Source organism: Camelus ferus, chromosome 19, assembly GCF_009834535.1.
Source record: "Camelus ferus isolate YT-003-E chromosome 19, BCGSAC_Cfer_1.0, whole genome shotgun sequence".
Lineage (NCBI taxonomy): Eukaryota > Metazoa > Chordata > Mammalia > Artiodactyla > Camelidae > Camelus > Camelus ferus.
In genome coordinates, this window is record NC_045714.1 from 3,817,003 (window position 1) to 3,838,963 (window position 21,961).

General features: G+C 38.6%; 1 protein-coding gene across 4 annotated transcripts in view; it reads left to right on the plus strand.

Moving 5' to 3' along the window:
• The first annotated feature begins 10,343 nt into the window (after positions 1-10,343).
• The window catches only part of NCOA3 (nuclear receptor coactivator 3), a 105,735-nt gene continuing 94,117 nt past the window's right edge, over positions 10,344-21,961 (plus strand). For 3 of the 4 annotated variants that reach the window (XM_032461315.1, XM_032461320.1, XM_032461317.1), the window contains exon 1: positions 10,344-10,518. The gene's annotated coding sequence lies outside the window, so the exon portion shown is untranslated. The remainder of the gene's footprint in view (positions 10,519-21,961) is intronic. The other variant, XM_032461321.1, reaches the window with a different exon arrangement.

The window sequence follows — 21,961 nt, forward strand, 5'->3', positions numbered from 1 at the left end:
GCCACCAGCCAAGTTAAGCCTTGTTCTAAACCAAGTCAGTTACTTTCTCTATTTTTGATTCACTCTGGGTCTTCTTTCCCTTCCTGCCACCTTACCAGCTTCCCTGCCCCTCAACTCTGCTTGCTTCCTGGTTAAACTTGCTTAGACTTTGTGTATATATATGAAATATATTGTTCTTTTCACGTAAATATGGTCCCTTCTTCGATGTCTTTAGCACTGATATCCTGTCTCTTCCATGGTTTTGATCCTAACATCCTGTCTGCTGAAGTTCCAGGGGTCTGATCCCACCTTTGCTTGGCAGTCTGTTTCCCAGGATTGTTTGTGTGTTGTTGTTCAGGGTTGTACAGGCCCGCTGCCTAACCCGAGACCCTGGCTCCCTGAGATACCTCTCTCTCCTGGCAGTCATGGTATCGGTTTGCACTTACTGGTTTGGTTTTCAGTTCTATTTTTGTTTTTTGGCCCCTGGGGATTTCCCTTACTTTCTTGTGAACTCAGTTATTCATCTGAAAGAGTGTCTGTTTTCTTTTACCCAGAATTTTCAGATGTTTTTGTAGTCGGGGGTAGGGTGTTTCAGGTTATCTAAATCTGCTATATTGCTGGGAATGAACTGCCTTCATTTTTCTTTTTTAGTATTTTTTTCTGCAACTCCTTTTATTAACTAGCTGATTCACTCTGTAGTTTCTGATTTAAACTCAACTTAAATGGAAATCTGACAAGTCAGCCTGTTTCCTGTTTGGCCAAATATTTTTGTACCCAGCCATCTCAGAAGTCACTAACCAGCCCCTGCATTGGGTGCCCTTAGGGCTGATGCCCCCATATTGGATTCAGTCCGCTGTGGTGTGAGCAGAAGTGGCCAGTCACATAATACCAATGACAGTGACTTCTGCCCTTCCTTTAGAAGGGCCTGTGGGTGAGGCAGACATCATGATTGATACTATAGCAATTTATCCTTAATAGAGTCTGCAATCCAGTTGATTAAATATAGCCAGAGGGTTGTTTTTTTTTTAAAGATAGACTCTTAAATTGGCTTATCCATTCACCCCTGGTATAGACACTGTTTTTATGCCCCAACACATCCATTTCTCTGATGTTCCTACTCTATAATTACTAAATAATTAGAAGAGGGTTTATCCTTTTAAATGAGCTTACTGTCATCACTTTAAAACTCAACTTCATTACAAAAAATAAAATAAAATAATTAACTATAATTCCAGGGCTGGGGTCAGCCAACCTTTAAAAGCCCTAAGACTCCATGTGATTGGATGCTGTGCAGCCAGGAAAACATAATGAAGGTGGGGGAGGGTAGAGCCCAGCGGCAGAGGGTGTGCTTAGCATTTGTGAAGTCCTGGGTCAAGTCCCAGTACCTCCATTTAACAAACAAACAAACAAATAAATAAATAAACAAACCTGATTACCTCCCTGCCAAAAAAAATATTTTAAACAAAACCCAAAATATAATGAAGCTGTTCAACACATACCAGTTTGAAAAGATCTCCTGGATACTGTGAGTAAAAACAGTCAGGAGAAAAGCAGAGGGTATAGTACGCATTATTTACATTACAAAAACTTATACATATATGTAGACATGTGTTTACTTGTAAATACATCTTTGAAAAAATTTTTTTTGTGGGGGGATGGTATAGCTCAAACAGTAGAGTGCATGCTTAGCATGCATGAGGTCCTGAGTTCAATCTCCAGTACCTCCTCTAAAAATAAATAAACCTAATTACCTCCCTCAGCCAAAAAAAAAAAATTTTTTTTTAAGTGGATGTTCTGGGAATTGAACCTAGGACCTTCTGCATAATCAGTATGCCCACTACCACTGAGCTATTCCCACCCCTCTTAAATACATCTCTTATATAACGCCTAAGAAATTGATAATAGTGGTTGCTTCTGGGAGAAGAATTGGGTAGCTGAGTGATTTGACCTTGCAGCTTCTTCGTAGAATTTAGTAGGAAAGAAGGAAAAGAGGAGGAAGGGAGGGAAAATGTAATGAAAGCCCCTAAACCAAGGTGGAGAGATTTTGCTGAAGAGTAGCTAGTCTTCAAATTTATCCCTCTCTAGAGAAGGGGTGAGGATTAAACTGGTTCCTCAAAGCTGCTGTCTCATAAACCATCCCCTTCCCCCTTGCAGCCTGCCCCACTTCTCAACTTGAATTTATACTTGAGGGGGAGGGGGGATTTGGTTCTCTGTTCTATTTACTAAGGCTGGCAGGAAAGTTTGAGGTTATGAAAGAGAGTGTGGAGGCCAAAAAAGTCACCCTTCTTGTTTAATGTCTTTGAGCATTTGCTTGTGAATCACAGTGACAAATATATTTCACATTGTGATTCAGTATTCACACTTCTATATATACTTCAGATAAAATTTTAAGAAATAATACATACTATATGAGATCCTTTCCGATATTTGGTAAAATTACATGGCAGTTTTTAAAAATAGTGGGCCAATCCCATGACATTGATTTCCAAACCCAAGAATGGGCTTTGACCCACCATCTGGAAAACATGTTACCATCTCATGAAGCCAACTCCAGTATTGCCTTTTGGAGACACTGATTTGGCCATCTTCAAGGATGTCCTTTCATATCAGAGCCAAAAAGCTCCAGGGTTGGTGATGCTTTCATTTTTGAGACACAGAACTGCCTTGATCCAAAACACTGCCATTGCTAGAGAATTTCCTTGTCTCCTCTTCATGGCCTCCTCTGGTCCCATTCCTCTGCTAGTGCTGAAAGATCTAAGCTTCACATCATTGAGTTCATGTAGAAAAAGTTCATTAGTGAGATCTCTACTTTCTTCTTTGTATTTTGTGATTAGCAGTAACTATTTAAATGTTTCTTTAAAGTGAGAGGTACAAGGAAATTGATTGTAATAGTAAAAGTAAGAAAACAAGTTGAATGTCTACTCATAACACCCACTGACTTAACAAAAGTTGTTAAAAACCAGGACAGCTTGCTATGTCTCTTATCATAAGGTTCTTGTGGGGTAATTTCCACAATCAATTAATGAGTGATAAAACAAGGGGTGAAACATTGTGAATGGTTGGCTCTGTTTGTATAAGAAGCAACACATATATAAGGTTGTGTGTGCATAGAATGTCTCTGGAAGGACAAGAGAATGGTGACAGTGGTGTCCCTAGAAACAGGAGGATCAGGGAACATGGGTGGGAAAGACTTATTTTTCCCTCTTATACCATTCTACCATTGTTTACATTTTTTTCTTTTTCATATCTCTGAACAAGATATGAAAATGACTAACATCACAATTGCATTAACCACAATGGATACTTAAAAAAAAAACAGATTCATTAAGATCTGGTTCACAAACAAACTTGTTTACAAAACAGAAACAGACTTACAGATGTAGAGAACAAACTTATGGTTACCAGGAGGAAAGGAGACGGGAAGGGATAAATTGGGAGTTCAAGATTTTCAGATACTAAATACTATATATCAAATAGATAAACAACAACTGTATAACACAGGGAACTAAATTTAATATCCTATAATCCCTATAATGAAAACGAATATGAAAATGAATATATGTATGTGTATGTATGACTGAAACATTATGCTATACATCAGAAATTAACACATTGTAAACTAACTATATTTCAATTTAAAAATAGCCAAAAAAAAGATCTGATTCACATGCCATAAAATTCAGCCTTTTAAAGTGTACACTTCAGTGTTTTTAGTATATCCACAGAGTTGTACAACCACCACTGCTTTCTAATTTCAGAATATTTTCATCAGTCCAAAAAGAAACCTAACACCCCCCTCCCAGAGGCTGACCTCCAGCACCCCCATCCTTTGATCTTCAGCAACCACTAAGCTACTTTCTGTTTCTATAGATTTGCCTATTTTGAACATTTCATCTAAATGGAATCATATAGCATGTGACTGGCTTATTTCACTTGGCATGATGTTTTCAAGATTCACCCATGTTATAGCAGGTATCAGTACTTCACTCCTTTTTATTACCTAATAATATTCCATTGTATGGACAGACCACTTTGATTTAACCATTCATCAGTTGCTGGTTACTTAGGGTTTTTTTGCTTCTGGCTAACATGAACACCGCTGATGTGAAGATTTCTGTATAGGTTTTTGTGTAGACATGTGTTTTAAATCCTCTTGGGTATATGCCTAGGAGTGAAACTTCTGGGTCATAGGGCAACTCTATGTTTCACATTTTAAAGAACTGCCAAACTGTTTTCCAAAATGGCTACACCATCTTACAATCCTACCAGCAATGTGTGCAAGTTCCAGGTTATCCTCATCCTTTTATCCTTGCCAACACTTAAAAAAATGGTTTTTTAGCCTTCCTACAGTGAGTACTTTTTAAGCATTGGGTAGCAAATTATTTCTTCCCAGAGCAAGTGCATTTAAGAAGTAAGTCTCAGAAAGGAAAAAAGATGGACTTAAAATTCTAGCCATGGAAAGTCATTTGCAGGTGGTGGGGAGGGGAAAGTCTGTTGCAGCCAGCCCAGGTGCCAGTTTCTATGGGCTCATGTGCCACTTCGGGCACAAAAATCACAGGTTGTCACCCCCGATCTCGGTTTAAAGCAGGAGGCATGGGAGACGTAATGTACAGCATGGTGACTATGGTTAATAATACTGTAGTGAATATTTGAAAGGTGTTAAGAGAGTGGATTTTAAAAGTTCTCATCACAAGAAAAACATCTGTAACAATATGTGGAGATGGATGTTAACTAGACTTATTGTGGTGATCGTTTTGCAATAAATACAGATATCAGATCATTATGTTTCACATCTGAAACTAATATAATGTCGTATGTCAATTGTATCTCTTGGATTGGCCCACTCCCAATTCTTGGGATTGTACTATCTTTCACTACTTTTTTTTTACTTCACTAATAAAAAATCTTGTTTATATCACGCTTTAAAAAAATGGTTAAGAGAAAAAAAAAAGCAGGAGGCATGAACAAGTTTACTTTGGATTGAAGGGCTCGGGCAGCCCTTCACTACCCAAAATTTGTCCTAAATGTGATTCTTGACAGAGATGCTGCCCCCCTTTTAAGCAAAATAGCAAAACATTCACTGGCTCTAAATCACTTCAGTCTGTCTGCTCCCCCTCAACTGTGTGACCTACCTGGTGAGTAGTATGGTTCAGAGTACGTCTGGGGGTGGAGCCTGGACCAGTGCCAGCTCATTTTCAGATTAGGTATTTCGAAACAGAGTTTTAGGCATGTGCAGGGTTTAGGTATACACCCTAGCAATCTTCACTTGCAGGGAAATTTCAGACTGTAATAACTATAATGAGGCAAAATCGGGAGGAAAGGGAGAAATCGTTCCTAACCTTTGGCTATTAATTCCCATAAACCGTAAGTTTGGAACTGCCATCCATAATCATTATGAACATTTATTGAGGGTGTACTTTGTGTTTGACTCAGTTCTTAGGGCTTTTCCTGTATTGTTTTATTTAATCCTCATAATAGCCCTATGAAATAGGTGTTATTGTTATTATTGTGGTTCCCATTTTAGGAAGTGGAGGCACAGAAAGTCCAAGTAACCGGCCATTAGCATACAGGTTTATAAGCAGCAGAACCGGCTGAGCAAGTCAGGCAGTGCATGTTAAAGCCCACACTCTTAACCATTAGGCTATAGTATCACACAATAAAAGAGGGAAGAATACAGGGAAGGCGGCTATGCTCACCACTGTACCACCAACGCCTTAAAAGAGGGAAGAATATAGGGGACTGTGAAGGTAGGGACAGAAGTAGAGCCTCTGGGCTAGACCAGACAACTGAGAAGCATTCACCCATCCCTTATTAAAGCCTGTGGCTGAAGTAGTGAATGCTGGGGTTCTCAGATTACCTTGCAGCGAGGGTGACCATGTGGCCCATATCTCCACTGTAATGAGATGTAAGGGGATAGTGGTTTTGGGGGTGGGGGGACACTGTGGGGGAAGAGAGTAATTTTGGGAGAGTTTCATATCTGAAAATAAATTTTGAGAGATATAATGTCTCTCTTGACATCTGTTCACTCTTCTGCTTCCTGCATTTGGACTTGATTGTGAGTTGATGTGATGTTTCAGCTGTGGCAGCCATCTTGTGCCCATGAGGCTATAAACTGGGCAGAAAGCCAGTATACTGAAGATGGTGGAGCAGAAGAATTGTAATATCCTGGTCTCTGATGAACACATTCTGAAACTGTCTACCTCTGGACATGTTTTTATGACAATTGAATGTCTTTATTGTTTTTGCGTCTCTGGAGAGGCAGAAAACATAGTTAAGAACATGAGTTTGTGAGCTATTGTTCGTATTTTCACTCTAGCACTTAGTGCTCATACCATGGGCAACTTATTTCCTTTTTCAATGCTTCTCTTTACTCATCTATAAAACAGAGATAATAAAAGACTCATTGCTTAGGGTTATGGTGAGGGTTAATATATGTAAAGTACTTTGAATAGTGCCTAGTAGATAGAGAGTTTCTGAGTGCTGGCCAGCACTATCTTTTTTGTGCCATAAGCCGCCCCCCCTTTTTATTTTGGAAAATTTCAAGTCTACAGAAAACTTGCACGTGTAATGGAATAAACACTTATGTACTCCTGAAACTAGATTTACCAATTGATAAACTTTTGTCGCATTTGCTCACATGCACTTTCTCTCTCCGTGTGTGTTTGTATATGTATATGTAATTTTTTTTTCCCACCTGAATCATTTGAAAATAGGTTGTAGTGTGGGAGGGTATAGCTCAAGTGGTAGAGCTCATGCTTAGCATGAGTGAGGTCCTGGGTTCAATCCCTGGTACTGCCATTGAAAAAGTAAATAAATAAGCCTAATTCCTCCCCTTCCAAATAATAATAAAATAAAGTAAAAAAAAAAAAAAAAAGAAAGAAAATAGGTTGTAGGCAGGTTAGTTAGCATTATTATCGGTTTGGTAGCATGTTGTTTGCATATACAACATGTGACCCAAGCTAGACCAATTGAACCAATTCCTTTTTTGAATTTTAATTTTGGAACTGGGTTATGAGAAAATGGGATCAAATGATTGATCCTCTCTAGATTTTACTGCTGGTCCCAGATAACATGTTTAGGATCTTCATTTCTCCTGGTTTTTGACATTTCTGGGCTTGGTTTTTCAGATTTCCCTTTGATTCTGAGTTTCTGTGTATCATTTTATTACATTACAGAGTCTGTTATTGTTGCTTGCAACCCAAGAAGCCTGACTGGCATAGCACCCATCCTGGGAATATGGAAACAGAAGCTTTGTGCAATGAGAAATGTTACAGAGATCAAACAACAAGGTCCTGATACATAAGCACAGGGTACTTCATTCAATATCTTGAAGTAACCTATAATGAAAAAGAATATGAAAAAGAATATACACATATGTGTATAACTGAATCACTATGCTGTACACCAGAGACTAACAAAATATTGTAAATTGACTATACTTCAATTAAAAACAAATAAAAATTAAAAAAATTAAATTAAAAAAATGTTGCTAGGAGAATCTCTTAATTTTTGGAGGGCTTTAGCTACCTGACCTAATTCCATTTTCACTGAGTTTATGCTTCTGTGCCCCTTAGGCCAAATAATTTCACTGGGGTAATTTCTGAATTTGAGACCACTCTTCCAGCCTATTGAAATTTCTCAACCACAATTCAACAGAAGCCCACACACATGGGATGTCTGAGTTATCAGTTGCTGTGTAATAAACCAGTACAAACTTTAATGGCTTAAAGAAAAATCTTTTTTTTTAATCTCTCATGATACTGTAGGTTGATTGGGCTCAGCGGGTGGTTCTTCTTTTCCAGATCTTGTTGATGGGGGCTGTAGGGACTGGAATGTGCAAGAAGGGTGACTCATTGTTGGCTCTTGCCTGGGATCTTCGCTGAAACTGTTGACTGCAGTGCCTCAGTTTTCCTCCATGTGGCCTCTCCATATGGCTTGGCTTCCCATAGCATGGCAGCTGGATTCCAAAAGGAAGGACGTGGAAGCTGCCAATCATCTTAAGGCATGGGCTTGAGAGGCCTACTATGTAACTTGCACCATTTCCATTGGTAAAATTGCTGTGATGCAAATCCCATTCAAGGAAAAGGAAATACCGTTTACCTCTTGATGGAGTGGTGGCCTGTGCAAACAGGGACGAAGGGATGATGGTAGCCATCTTCATAGACTGTTTACTAGTGTGTGTCATTCGTTTGGCTTAGATTTTAAGTCTATAGTCATGTTTCTCAGGTGGCAGCACAGGATCCTGTACAGGTTCCATGGAAATCCTGCCATAGTTAGTACAGAAGTTCCTTCCTCCCCGAAGCCTTCTCTGACACCCTTTGAGTTAGAGGTCTGTCCTTGGGTTCTCAAACAACTTGTGCATGTTTTTTAATTGTTTTGTCAGTTACACTTTCTGTGAATATACATAATAATTAATATTGATAGAATTGATGGTTGATTTCTTTTCTCCTTTCCTTTCTCCTTTTCCCCCCTCCTTTTCCTCCTCCATCCTTTCCTTTCTTTTTCTTTTTTCCACAAATGTTTACTAAGTGCTTACTATAGGTCAGACATTAATTTAGGTGCTGGAGACACTGCAGTGAACTAAATAGACAAATTCCCTGCCCTCTTGGAGCTTATAGTCTAGAGAGGGAGATGGACAATTAAAACATTCAGGTAATATCAGTCATTATGAAGAAAAATAAAGAAGGGTGATGTGACTTGTGTGTGTGTGTATGATACTTTACAAGCTCTACCTAAGGAGGAGACAGTTCAGCATTTATCTGAGTGACAATAGGGTGCAAGCCTGGAAGAAAGAAAATTCCAAGCAGCAAAGGGAACAGCAAGTGAAAGGATCTGAGGCATGCTTGGTATGTTCAGGAAACATTAGGAATGTTCGTGCCTGGCATGGGGTAAGAAATGAGAAGATCAGAGAGGAAGCAGAGACCAAATCAGAGTCTGGGTTTTATCCCCAATACAAGGGGATGCCATTGGAACATGTTTGGGTTGGAAGTGACATAATTTAATATATGGTTTTTCAAAGATCCCTCTGGCTACTGAGAGGGGAGTAGCTTATAGGATGACTAATGGGAGAAGCAAGCAGAGCAGCTGGGAGACAGCTGCAGTTCGGCAGGTGAAAGGTTACCCAGGGTCTTAGTATTTCATCTGTGGATTCTCAACATGTAACGTGGTGCTTAGTATCTGAATGGCAGCAGGGAGAATGCTTTGGAAGCTACTGCAATAGTCCAGGTGGGAAATAGCATGGTGGAGCTGGTAAGTGCTTATTTACTTTATTCTATTTGCACTCAAGACATTTAATACTGATTTAATTTTTTTCATATATATATATTTTGAAGTATAGTCAGTTTACAATGTTGTGTCAGTTTCTGTTGTACAGCATAATGCTTCAGTCATACATGAACATACATATATTTGTTTTCATATTCTTTTTCACCATAAGTTACAAGATATTGAATATAGTTCCAATTCAATATTATTATGTGATATATGGTCCGTATGAAAAACTTCCCCTCAAATCCTTTTTACATTAAACAGAAAACCCTGGATCTAGTCAAGGCCCACCTATTGCATTTGGTTTTCACCCCCTTTCCTGCTTTGAAATTTTTAAGAATCCAGGCTAGATGTTTTGTAGCATGCCCCACATTCTGAATTTGCCTCATTGTTTTTTCATAGTTATGTTCAGGTTAGCTATTTTTTTGGCAAGAATCCTACAGAGGGGGGAGTTATGTTTTCCCTGTTGCACCGTATCAGGAGACACATAATATTAGTTTGATCCATTACTGGTGATGCTGAGTGATAGTGACTGGCAATTTGATCACTTGATTAAGGTGGTGTCTGTCAGATCACTCCCCTGTAAAGCAAGCTCTTCCCTTTTGTAGGTAACAAGTTCTCCGTGGCATGATACTTCGGGACAGAATATATAGTGAATATACTATTGTCCCAAGAGCCTTTTATCCAGTGACTTTAGCATATAATATACAGCCCCGTGGCTTCTGACCTTGTGTCTCAGTTTGCTCATTTGAATGATGAAGCTAATAGTGGTCCTTACTGGTCCCTAAGGGATGCTCGTTTTGAGGATCCATATTCGGCACACAATAAACGCTCCATAAATGTTAGATATTACTAGACGAAAACAAATATGAGAAAATTAAGGGAAAGGCTAGGGTTGCATTCCAGTTCCCCAGCCCTGGCCGCAGCTCCCAGGTGGTAAGTGAGCCAAAGCGTCCTTAAGGTCCACACCGCCACGCCCTCGCGCCGCGGAAGCCTGACTGGGCGGGGCCACCCCGCGCCCAGGCCGCGCAAGGCCCCCTGGGACCGGTAGTGCTGGGCGTGGCCACGGGACTACATATCCCGGCGGCCCCCGCGCCGCGTCTCTAGCCGCTGCCGCTTCACCCCTCCACAGCGACAGCGGCGGCCACGGCGGCTGAGTCGGTGGCGGCGGCGGCGGCGGCGGCGGCGACGGCGACGGCTGCGGGCTGAGTGCTGATCGCTGAGCGGCTAGTTTCCGATTTAAAGCTGCTGCGAGGAAAATGGCGGCGGGCGGTGAGTGGAGATAAAGGAAGAGCGGCGGCGGGCGAGGGGGTGGAGTGCGAGGCGGAGGGAAAGGGCGAATTCCCCGGGCTGCCGCGAGCCGGCGGCTTCGGCTCTGGGAGGCGCTGAGGGGCGCGCCGAGCAGGGGACGCGCGGAGATAGTTTCGGGGTGTCGGGGCCGCGCGGCTTTCCTGCAGCCTTGGGGCGGCCCGTGGCAGGAGGAGGGGAGTCGAGGCTGGGTGGCAGCGTGTGTGGGGGTGCGAAGGGGTCGCCACGGGGAGGGGTCACCCCAAGGAGTTTGGGGGGACCGCGGGGCTCCACTTTCCTCTCCTGTCCCTAAAGTTTTATCCTTCCCCTGCCTCAGGGCTGCTTTTGAAAGCTCCCCTCAACCCCCTCTTCCCGCTGCCTCGGCTTCTCGCAGTTACTCGGAAGAATTAAAGGGCGGGGGAAGCCGCGCAGACCTCCACCGACCGCCCACCCCAGCCTCCACGTCCAACTCAGAATCGGGTTGGATTTTGTTGCTGTGTTGCCTCCTGCACTTGGGGCATTTTTAATATTTTAACGCTAATTATCTGCGGAATTTCCATTTTGGGCACGGGCAGGTTCTCAGCAGTTTTTCTCAGTAAAAAGGCATTTTGCTACCTCTTGTGTGAAGGCTGGGAGATGGCAAATGGAAGTTGGTGGATTAAATTTGAGGTTTGGCTGTCTTTATTATTACTTTTTTCCCCACCTCCATTTCTAATCTTAATGCATTGATCAATTTGTGATGATTTAAATTGTTGGTCTTGCACATGCCTTAAAAGAAGAAAAAAAAATCCATGAGTTGTTGGAGGACTTAGTTTGCTTCCTAAGGCAGTTTGAGGACACTTAGGGTGGAAAAGTTAACCAAAAGAGCAGTTGTGAGAGGGAGAGAGCATCGTCTCGAAGTCTCACTAGCAGTTCAGGCTTCCCCAATGGAAAGACGGGAAAGGTATGAAATTTTCTCGAAGTCGAAACTTTTTTCCCCTCTCCCGAATGTGAAAACTTCCTTTTTGCAGTTTTAGCAGCGCTTCAAAGCCAGCCTGTTTTTGTTATTAAACCTCTACCGTAAAGAAACAGGAAGGCCAGTACCAGCTGACTAGCTGCAGTGGTTTTAAATGGAGTTGAATGAGATGAGTGAGAGTGGTAGTAATATTCAGTGAGATTGCTCACCTCCTTGATTCCAAACGCCTGGTCTCGAATCCACCTAATTGGTCCCTGGCTGCAGGAAAGCTTCAGTATTTGTTGCAGCAGGTTGTTTAGAGGATTATGGGGAGGGGAGTGGGGAGGCTTGTGAGTGCTTTATAAACCAGAATGTTAAATGGAAATCTGTTTGTGAAATGTTTGTTCTTGGAAAAAAAGTAAAATTATTGCTTGTTTATTTAGAATAGGTTATACCCAGTATGACTGGTGTAGGCACCACTTGGAAGGTACAAAAACATTGAAAAGTGAGTCTCTCCTACTCTAAACCCTCCAATTTCCATTCCTAGGAGGCAAAGACTGTTACTGGTTTCTAGAGTGTTGTTGGTTTTCGGAATAATTGTTTTAAGAATTTCAATTTGAAACACACCCCTGTTGGAAAAGCAGGGAAAGAAAATGAACGGAAGAAAGGGACAATGTGGTGGGAGTACTGTTTTCTTTTTACTGCCTTAAACAATTGTTGATGGTTATTAGAAAACCTCTTCCAAACTTACTGTTTATATTGCCTTATCTACTAACACCCTTAAAGAAATAATCTGTGGGGCTTCAGGGTGAAGAACCCTGCCAGGGTTCATTGTTTGTATGTAAGATGAAGCCTCAGTTTGTAACATGTAAAATGATATTGAACACTATGCTTCTGTCACTGGAGGTTACTTCAGGTTCTGCATTTAAATAAGCTGTAATCTAGATTGCCTGTGATCCTAAATTATAGGGGTGTTTTATGTATCGATGGAAATGACTTATTTGTCTAATCAGCATTAAAAAAAAAAAGATAAGCCAGCTTCTGGTATACAGAAGTACGTTTTAGACATGAGGATTATGGACTAAGTCGGAGACTGTAATGTTTCTAGAGCAGTTATAGGAAATAGTTCTACCATAAAATACTCTTTAACTACAGAGGCTTTGAAAATGCATAACAGCCCCAGAATAATTAACAGGATTTCTGTTTTTTAAAGTTTTAGAATGGTGGTTTTAAATTTACCAACACTAACAGTTCATTTAAAAATTCAGTGATATTCGAGATAGAGGATTAGGGAATATTAAATATATTTTGAAAGTGAGTATACTGTGTGTTTTTCCCTCTATAGAAATTATTTCTATACCTCGCCCCCCCCCCCCCACAAATAAATTAGAATTTGTTCAGTAATGAGTGAGTGTTCTGTTGGACCCTGGACCCTTTTTCTAGGAGACATGTAAATAAAAATAGTTCTTGAAATGATTACTTACTAATGCCTTCTCAATTGATAATTTGAAATAAACTTTCTATGCCAGGGATATAGTCAAGATAAAATTTTTTCTTTTAAATTCAGTCTTTTGTGCTTTTAGCAGTATGATTCTAGAATAATTCCTTTTAACTTGAAGACTAGTAAGTTTTTGAGAAGACTTTCAAAAGAATGACTTAAAAATATTTTAGTTTGGACAATAGGGTGAGATAAGAAACCCCAGTTGCTATTGTCCTATCCCTAATTGGTGTTAAATAAATGGCTTTAGGGTTCTTTTTGCGTTTTTTTTTAGATTATATAATTTCAAGTTTTGGCCAGAGGATGTAGACTGCTTTTGAAAACTTAATTTGTCACAAGTTTAGAATGAAATGAATATAGCCTCCAGTGACTGTCTACACAGCCAAACAACCACAATTTAACACAGTTGTTACTCTTCAAATGCTACCTAAGACTAGAAAAACAAGAGTTGTTGATGATGATTGAAGAGGTACTGTAGTTTCTCGCAGGTTAAACCAGGGAATACCTGTCCCAGTTGGTTTGAATTTACTATATACTCTGTGGCATAGAATATTCCTTTTTTGTGTTACTGAGTGGTTAAAGCTCTGGAAGCAAAAAATTAGTATTGGAAATACATGTTAACTTTCCTTTTTCAACACATTAAAGAAATAGGTGAGTGTATGTTTAGATTCTCAGGGATAGCATTGAGATTGAGTGCTGCAGTAAAATGTAGGCATTTTCTCCCATTTTATGAGTGCTTTTTGGGGTGGGGGAGGGGATTACAAAATGAACATTTTACAGTTAAGTTGGAGGAGGGACTCTATTGTAATGAGGTTTATTTCTTCACTTTGTTAATACTTGCTCGGAAATTCACTTGGCTGTTTGGTTTTCTGACAGGGTTTCTGGGAGATTATTTTTGGGTTAAGGCTGCAATTTATCCGGAGTCTAATGTTATTTTCAGTCCCCTAACAAATGATGGGATTTACTCGAATTTAATCACCTTTTCCTTTCCTACCTTCTGGTGGAAAGCTGTTAAATGAACAGGAAAATGGCCAGAAGATACACAGCAGGAGTTGAAAGGAAGACCTGCAGTGTCTAGAAGGCTGATTTATCCACAAACTGGATAATCTTCTTAGACTCCATACTGCCAGTTCCCAGCTTTGTCAGCATTAACTCAGTTTGGTAGGTTTTGTGGCCTAGGTCAGTTTACTGCAGGGGCGTGGGGGGACGGGGGTTTGTAATAAAGGTTTATTTAACTAACTGTGTAGTAAACTTTGTGGCCCAGAGGCAAAGGAAGGAAGTCTGACCTAATTGGCAGAGACAATTTACCTATTTCAAAGAATATTCTAAGAGCAAATGGACTTGTCTTTTCTATTTGTCCTTTTCCCTATTTTTCATTAGGAACATTTGTGTCCTATTTTGTTTTCTGTTAATATTTTTTGTTGATATGCTAGGAAAGAGTGTGACTTTGCTGTTCACCTATGAAGGTATTCTTCTGAAATGTTTAATTTCTTTGGTTAGAGACTATGAGTGAGGGTTATGAAACTTCACCTTTTGGAAGATTACTAAAATTTAACTGTTCATCATCCTCATAATGATGAGGAGACAATATTGGCCTGGGTATAACATAGCAGTGGATAATCTACTGCTCCCTGGGGCTTTGCTTTCGGTAGCAATGGCAGCTGAGTAGGAGTGGTAGGTGGATAGATGGGAAAGGACTGCACAAGTCAGCATAATCCTCAATTAGGATAAGCCTCATGGTTAATTGAATGTTGAGTGTACAGGTTAAATCCCATTATAACAAACTCCAGGGGACTAGCTAAATTATTTTGTTGTACTGGGATTGAGCTTTATTGAATATTGTTTGAAATAAATTGATCTTTTTGTTTTTGTTAGAGATGTTCGAAAAATTTTTATTGGTGAAAACTATTGTAACAATTGGACAAATTGTTACTCACGAACCTTCATTTTTAATGCTTTTGCCTTTAAAGGAAAGAACCCGTGGTGAGCTGGGCAGGTAACTTACACTCCCTCACCCCAAACCCCCAGTGTCTCTGTCTAGAGTAGCTCCATTAGTTTATCTCAACAACCAAGTAAATTTATTAGTAAGCACTGCAGCCACCATCAAAGTGTGGTCAGAGGAAATGGGAAATTCCCCGGGTTTCCAGGTGACTGCTGCTGGTAATTTCTTTCTGCCCCTGACAGATTTTTAAATAAATGAATATACTTCATTTTAGTGAACCATTTTGTCAACAATAATAAAAGTAGCCCTTTTCTATTCAGCCAAATGTAGTTTGAGACCTTTAGATCTCTAAATGGCATTGTTAAAGTGATGATAATATTGTAATAAGATACCTTCCATATAAAAAAGGAATTTTTCAGAAATAGGGTTAATATACATAGGAGAAAAATACTATTTTTATGCTTGGCCAGAAATATACTTTTTCTTTCTGTCCTGTACTTTTTAATTGATGTTTGTCACACTTCAGGCATTTATATCCTACCTTCATATCTAAGACTAGCATTTTTAGTTTGCTTAGAGAGTTTTGATTGGGTGCAACAAGACATTTTTGAAGTCATTCTTTTAAATAGATATTCCACGAAGGAGGGAAGATCTGAAAGAGGGAATTTCAAAGCAACCCAAGCAGTGTTTTGAAAGTTCTCAAGTCCTAAGAATAATGACTGACCAGTAGGCAGGAAGCCTGCAGTTGTATTGTGGCATTGTTCCTCCATCTTATGCATTTGAGAACTTGAGTACAAAAGAGGAGAAAGCCTGGGGAAGGGGAAGAAAGGGTTTTAACACACAAAAAGGGGCGGGGGTTGGGGGGTGATTTTAAGAGTAAATATTCTTTGCTCTTTTATTTAAGTGAAATCTAAAACCAAATTATTTTTACTTTGAGAGGAAATGTTTCTCAATCTAACTGTTCTAAACTGACATTTTTATAAATGAGAGTTAATTGTTATTGGTGGAAAGGGCAGTGTGATCACATGCTCAGTTTTAAAACCGAACTTTAATGATCAAAAACCTACATACTTTCCCCCTTTGTTACCTGAGCAATATCATTTGTTTGCTTGTTATTTTGAAAAGAATAGTACCGGTGAAGATTGAGAATAATTTGCAAGTTTGTACTCTGAGATTGCAAATCAATCTCTCTAGGTCTGTTTTTAAATTTATAAGAGGGGTGGAGTATATGATCTTCCAAGTTTCCTTGTATTAGAAAATTCTATAAATTTAAAGCATCACATAGATATATAGAATTGGCCTTTTTATTTAAAAATTTTTGGTCAAATATTAAACGGATTGAGCTCTTCTTACCAGATAATGATGTGAAGATGCAGGTTTCTGTGCTGACTCATGAGACTGGGGACTGGATGACTTTGAAATCCTGACTTCACCCTAGTATTGTATGCTACCAGTGGCAAAATGTGTGTGTGTGGGCTGAGGCTGAGGTGGGGAGGGTGGGAGAGAGAATTTTCAACCTATTTCTTCTGGTGTAAGAAAATGTAGTCATATTTTCCTTACTCTCAGTAAAGCTGTCATCAGTGAAATGGATTATTGAATTTAAGTCACTCTGTAGAGTAGCTATATCAGCTTGATTTTGTTTTTAGATGGGAATTTGGCAACTTTATTTGAAAATGTTTTAAAGATCACCCAATTTTCTCCTAACCAAATTAGTCTACACACTCTCTGCTCCATCCAAGCTCATCTCCATCCTCTTCTACCTGCCTGGTGGTGGTTGTGTTTTATGATGGTACTTTCATCCCATCCAAGAGAGTTGGCTCCATTGCTGTCAGGCTGCATCAAGAAAAATCTAACTTCATCAGTGGGAAAAATAACTCCACATATGTTGCATCCATTGGAGGGTCAGTATCTTTTTGTATAATAACAGGACTGTTACTGTATTAAGTTTTAAAAATAATTTCGTCAGGAATCAGTAACATGAATTCAGGAAGCTGCTTTCAGAGTGCATTACTACATCTAAAATGTGGAAACCTTAGGTTATGGATACCAAGTTAGGCAAACCTGAAATCATGAACCTGCACAGTAACCTTCAGTCTCCCCCTCTTTTAACCCATAGTACAAAATAGCTCCCACCTGTGACTTCTTAAACTGAATTCATACCACCATTCTCTTAGCTATGAGGCCTTGAGCTTCAGTCATCTTTAATTGGCTACTGTTTGGCTACTGCCCACTCCCCCATAAATACACATACTTAATCAGTGTTTATTAAGCTTGTACTGTTTGAGACACTTTGAGAGTTAAAAAGGTTTTGACCTCCCAAGTGCATACAATCAATCAGGTACTCATATCACTTCAGTACAAGGTAATTTGTTTTGCCTACAAAGATCTTGCAGAAATTCAGAGGAAGGGGGCTACCTCTGACCGGGCGATCAGAATGTAAGACTTTGAAGCCTGACTATGATTTTAATACGGAGAGAGCACAGTTCATGTTGGTGGGAAATCATTAGCAAGAGTGCAGAGATAAGACAGTTCAAGACTTTATTTAAATATTCAGTCATCGTAAAGTGAGTTATGGCATTGAATAAACTGGTTTTGTTTTTGCAGAATGCTCTTAATACATTTTTTAAAAAAATATTTTCATTCCAATTTCTAAAACTAGACCAGGCCCTTTATTTCTAGTTGCTATTATAGCTTTCAACTAGTCTCTACTCTTTGCCTTCTTTTGCTGGTTTAAACTTATTAAACATTTTGATAACATTTTTTTGCTTTGAAATCTGTGGGGTACAATCCAAATTCCTTAACCTAATATTCAGTTCTTATTGCAGTCTTTTTTTTAATCTTTCCCACTTTTGTTGTCCTTTGCTTTAGTCCTGCTAATTTTTTTCTGCCTCTTCTCCCTTGCTACCTAGTCTAAGGTCCAACTCAGATCCTGTCTCATTTAAGTACATTTCCCAGACCACCACAACTGAAAATATAATTATTATTTCCTGATATGAATCTTAATTATCTCCTTCCATGCATTGGAGTCAGTATTTATTGATTGGTAGGATGGATTCAGTTAAACTGTCTATTGTGAGGTAGGAACCATTCCTTTTAAAAGCTTTTAAAATCATCTTTTCAAGTATACTTGCTTTCGGTTCACCCAAATACTTGGGTTTGAAAGTGAAAGTTTCTAGAGTTCGACTCTCAAGACACTTTTTATAAGTGGAAATTGAAATAAAATTAGAGTCCTAAGGATTTACTTGGGACCTATATCTCCCTCATAGAGCTATCCTGATAAATCGTGTCTGGGCCTTAGTATCCTACGTTCTTATTTTCCAATTTCCCTAGGACTAGGCAGTCCTGTGAGTTGCTCAAACGTTTTTATTTAGTCCCACTGGTCTTCAAAGAATTGTGCTAAGCATTGTAGTCATTTAAAATCCCTTTGTGATCTAGGAGTTTATAATGAAAGATGAGTAATTGAAAAAACATAGTTGCAGCAACATAAATAAGTGGTCAGAGGAAGAAAAGGTCATTTTCAGCTGGGATTGTTAGGGAAACTTCATGGAGGAGATGGAGTAGATCTAAAGGGGACTAATTGCTGCTTCTAATCTTGCCCACATCTAGTATTTTGTAGTGCTTACTTACAATAAAAAACTGTAATGTTTTAAAAAATCCATTTAAAAAAGGTATACGTGGAAAAGTAAAAGTAAGTCTCCTGGTACCCTTAGGTCTTTGGTCATTGTAGTTAACCTGTGCCCCTCAAGGCCACTAACTGTTAGAAGATAGTCTGTACATCTGATTATGGATGTTTCTTTAGTTTTTTCCTATTCTTTCCTCACTCTTTATTTTTAATTAGCAAATGGGAGCATAGTGGGTTCCCACTATTTTCATTTAACAAAAGAACTTGGAGAGCCTTCTATGCCTCGTATTTTAAAAGGCTGTATAATATTCCAATGTACAAATGGATTTGAGGTAACTTATCTAACGAGTTCCTCATTGCTATTTCCAATCTTGTATTATTTTGAATGATGTGAACTATATTTAGATCTGTGTGCTGTATGATTGTATTTTACTACAAAAATCTAGAAAGTAAAATTTCTGACTCGGAACAAAATGTACGTTTAAAACTTTCATAGCTCTTTCTCAGTTACCTCCAAAGAGGTTATAATATAACCTTATAAACTTATGCTCTCACCTGTTGTCCATGAGAGTGCTGTTTCTCCTTTTTAATTTGTCTTTTAAAAGCTTATCTCTTCATGTTGTTTGCCTGAAGGCATGAAGTCTTGTGTTGTTCATTGTTTAAGAGTTTGAAACTAAACTCCTTTCCATGGAGTTCCCATAGCTTTTCACAATGTGACTCTTACCTACATTTCCAGCATCATCTCCTTTTTCTGTCTATGCATCTTACACTTTAGTTTCTGTTGTCTCCTTTGTTCTGCCTTCCCTCTCTTGCCCAAATAAAATTCTCTTCCCTGTGTTCTGATTCATTTCTTAGATATAAAAGATGAAACCCACCATTTATTGAGTGCCTGTGTGCCTGGACATTGTGTCCTTACTTTACATGATCTCATTTAGTAGTCTGAGTTTTGAAGTAGAGTTCCCTTTTTTTATTCTTCAAATGAAGTCATACACAAAACCCTATTCAAAGTAGAAAAGGCGAGTTTTTAAGAATTTATTTTCTAAGTTGAAATTTAAACTGTTTATCAGTTACAAAGGCAGTGAAAACGAGACTTGCTGAGTATAAAATATGAAACTGGGTTATGAAGAACTATTATGGACCTAAATCCATCTCTGCCTCGAGTTTATTTCTGTATTAAAAAAAAAAATCCCAGCTCATACATAGATATAGTTGCAGATGGTTTCAGTTCAGAAGTATTTTTTGAAATATATAACAGGTGCACATGGGATAAATTCAAAAGGTACCAAAGCATATAGTGGAAAGTAAGGCACCCTTCCTCAAATGTCTCCCAGCCACTTCCTTATCTCCTGCCCAGAGGCAACTTGCCATTGCTGCTCTAGTCTAGGCATGTAAATGCATATACTTAAAAGCTTTTAAGTTTAATGAATTTCTCCCACATTTTGGGGTAAATTTTATGTTGAAGTGTAAGATATGTTCAGAAACCTGCACAAGTGTGCAGTCTGATAAATTTTCATAAAATGAACACATCTGTGTAACTGGTACTCAGAAGCCCTATTCTGGACTTTGTATACTTTTTAAACGATCTTGGAGAGGTTTTGTATCTGTAGCTACTAGGTTCTAATGGTTACACAGTAGTCTACTGTATGGGTATATCATAATTTATTCAGTTTCATATTACTGTGAACAAAGCTGTAAGTGAATATCCTCATACATATTTCTTTGTTCCTGTGTTATAAATATAATAACATTTCTGGATGAAGAATGCTAGAATATGAATTTAAAATTTTTATAGATATTACAACTTACTCCCTGTAGAGGTTGTATCAATTTACAAATCCACCAGCAGTGTATGAAGTGCCTTTCCCCCTCATCTCTGAGAAGTATTTTGTGGTATCACTGTTTTTATTTGAGAAATTTGAAGTCTTTTTCATGTGTTTCTTCTAGTGCTTTTTGGTTTCTTTTTCTTCTTGAACATAAAACATAAACTATAAAAATTAAACTGTAAAAATAAAAAAAGTTACCATGTTAGACTGGTAGCATAGATTAATGAGATTGTAGACTATAGTATGTTGTAGCTGTATATTTTCCTTTTAGTATGTTTAAAGATATTTAAGACGTAGCTGGCGTTTAAAAGCATTGAGTATGCTTTAAAAATTATTTTTAGGAAACTACTCTATTGAGGTATAATTGACTTATATAAAATTGAACCATGTTAAGTGTGCAGTTTGAGTTTTGACCAGTGTAAACGGTTGTTTTACTACCACCACAATCAAGATACAGAACATTTCACCACCCCAGAAAGTTCTTGCCCGGTTGCGTTCAGTCTTCTGGGTTTTGTATTCAGTCATCCACTGTTGTGCTTTCTGTCACTATGGTTGGCTTTTTTTTTGAAATTAAAAAATTTTTTTATTTCATGGGGGAGGTAGTTAGGTTTTTATTTCAATGGAGGTACTGGGGATTGAACCAGGATCTTGTGCATGCGGAGCACATGCTCTACCAGTAAGCTATACCCTCCCCCACTTAGAATTGGCTTTTTTCCTTACTCCCCACCTCTCAGCTTTATAGAGGTGTAATTGACAATCAGTTGCATATATTTAAATTGTACAGTTTGAGTTTGACATATGTCTGACTGTGAATCCATCACAATTCCAATAATGGAAGTATCTCTTACCTCCAAAATCCAAAATTGATACCTCCTATGTCTCTTTGTAGTCCATTCCTCCCCCATCTTCAGGCAGTTACTGATCTGATATGTCACAAAAGATTAGCTTATATTTTTGAGAACCTTTTATAAATGGGATTATACATACAGTATGTACTTTTTTGTGAGGAGCGGCTGACTTCTTTCACTTAGTTGTTTTGAGATTTATTTCCTATTTTTGCATATATTAATAGTTTCACTTTTTATTGTTTAGTACTATTGTGCCGAATAGGTCTATCAGTTTATCTATTCACCTGTTGATGAGTATGTGGGTTGTGTCCAGTTTTTGGTTATCAAAACAATAGAGCTTCTCTGACATTTGTGTTAAGCAGCTCTGTGTGAGCAAATACTTTTCTTTTGAGTAAATATCCAGAAATGGAATGGCTGGGATATATGCTAAGTGTATGTGTAACATTGAAAAATTTTAAGAAAAGACCACCTGTTTCTCAACATAGGTGTACCATTATATATTTCTCCCAGCAGTGTATGGTAGTTTTGGTTATTTCACATGTTCACTAACATTTCGTATGATCAGTCATTTTAATGTTAGTTAGCCATTCTGGTGGGTATATAGTGGTATCTCATTGTGGCTTTAATTTGAGTTTTCCTAATGACTGATGATGTTGAATTTAATCTTCATGTGCTTATTTACCATTGTTATATCTTTCTGATGAGGTTCCTGTTCATATCTTTTACCCATTTTTTTAAATAGCTTTTTTGAGGGAGTAGTT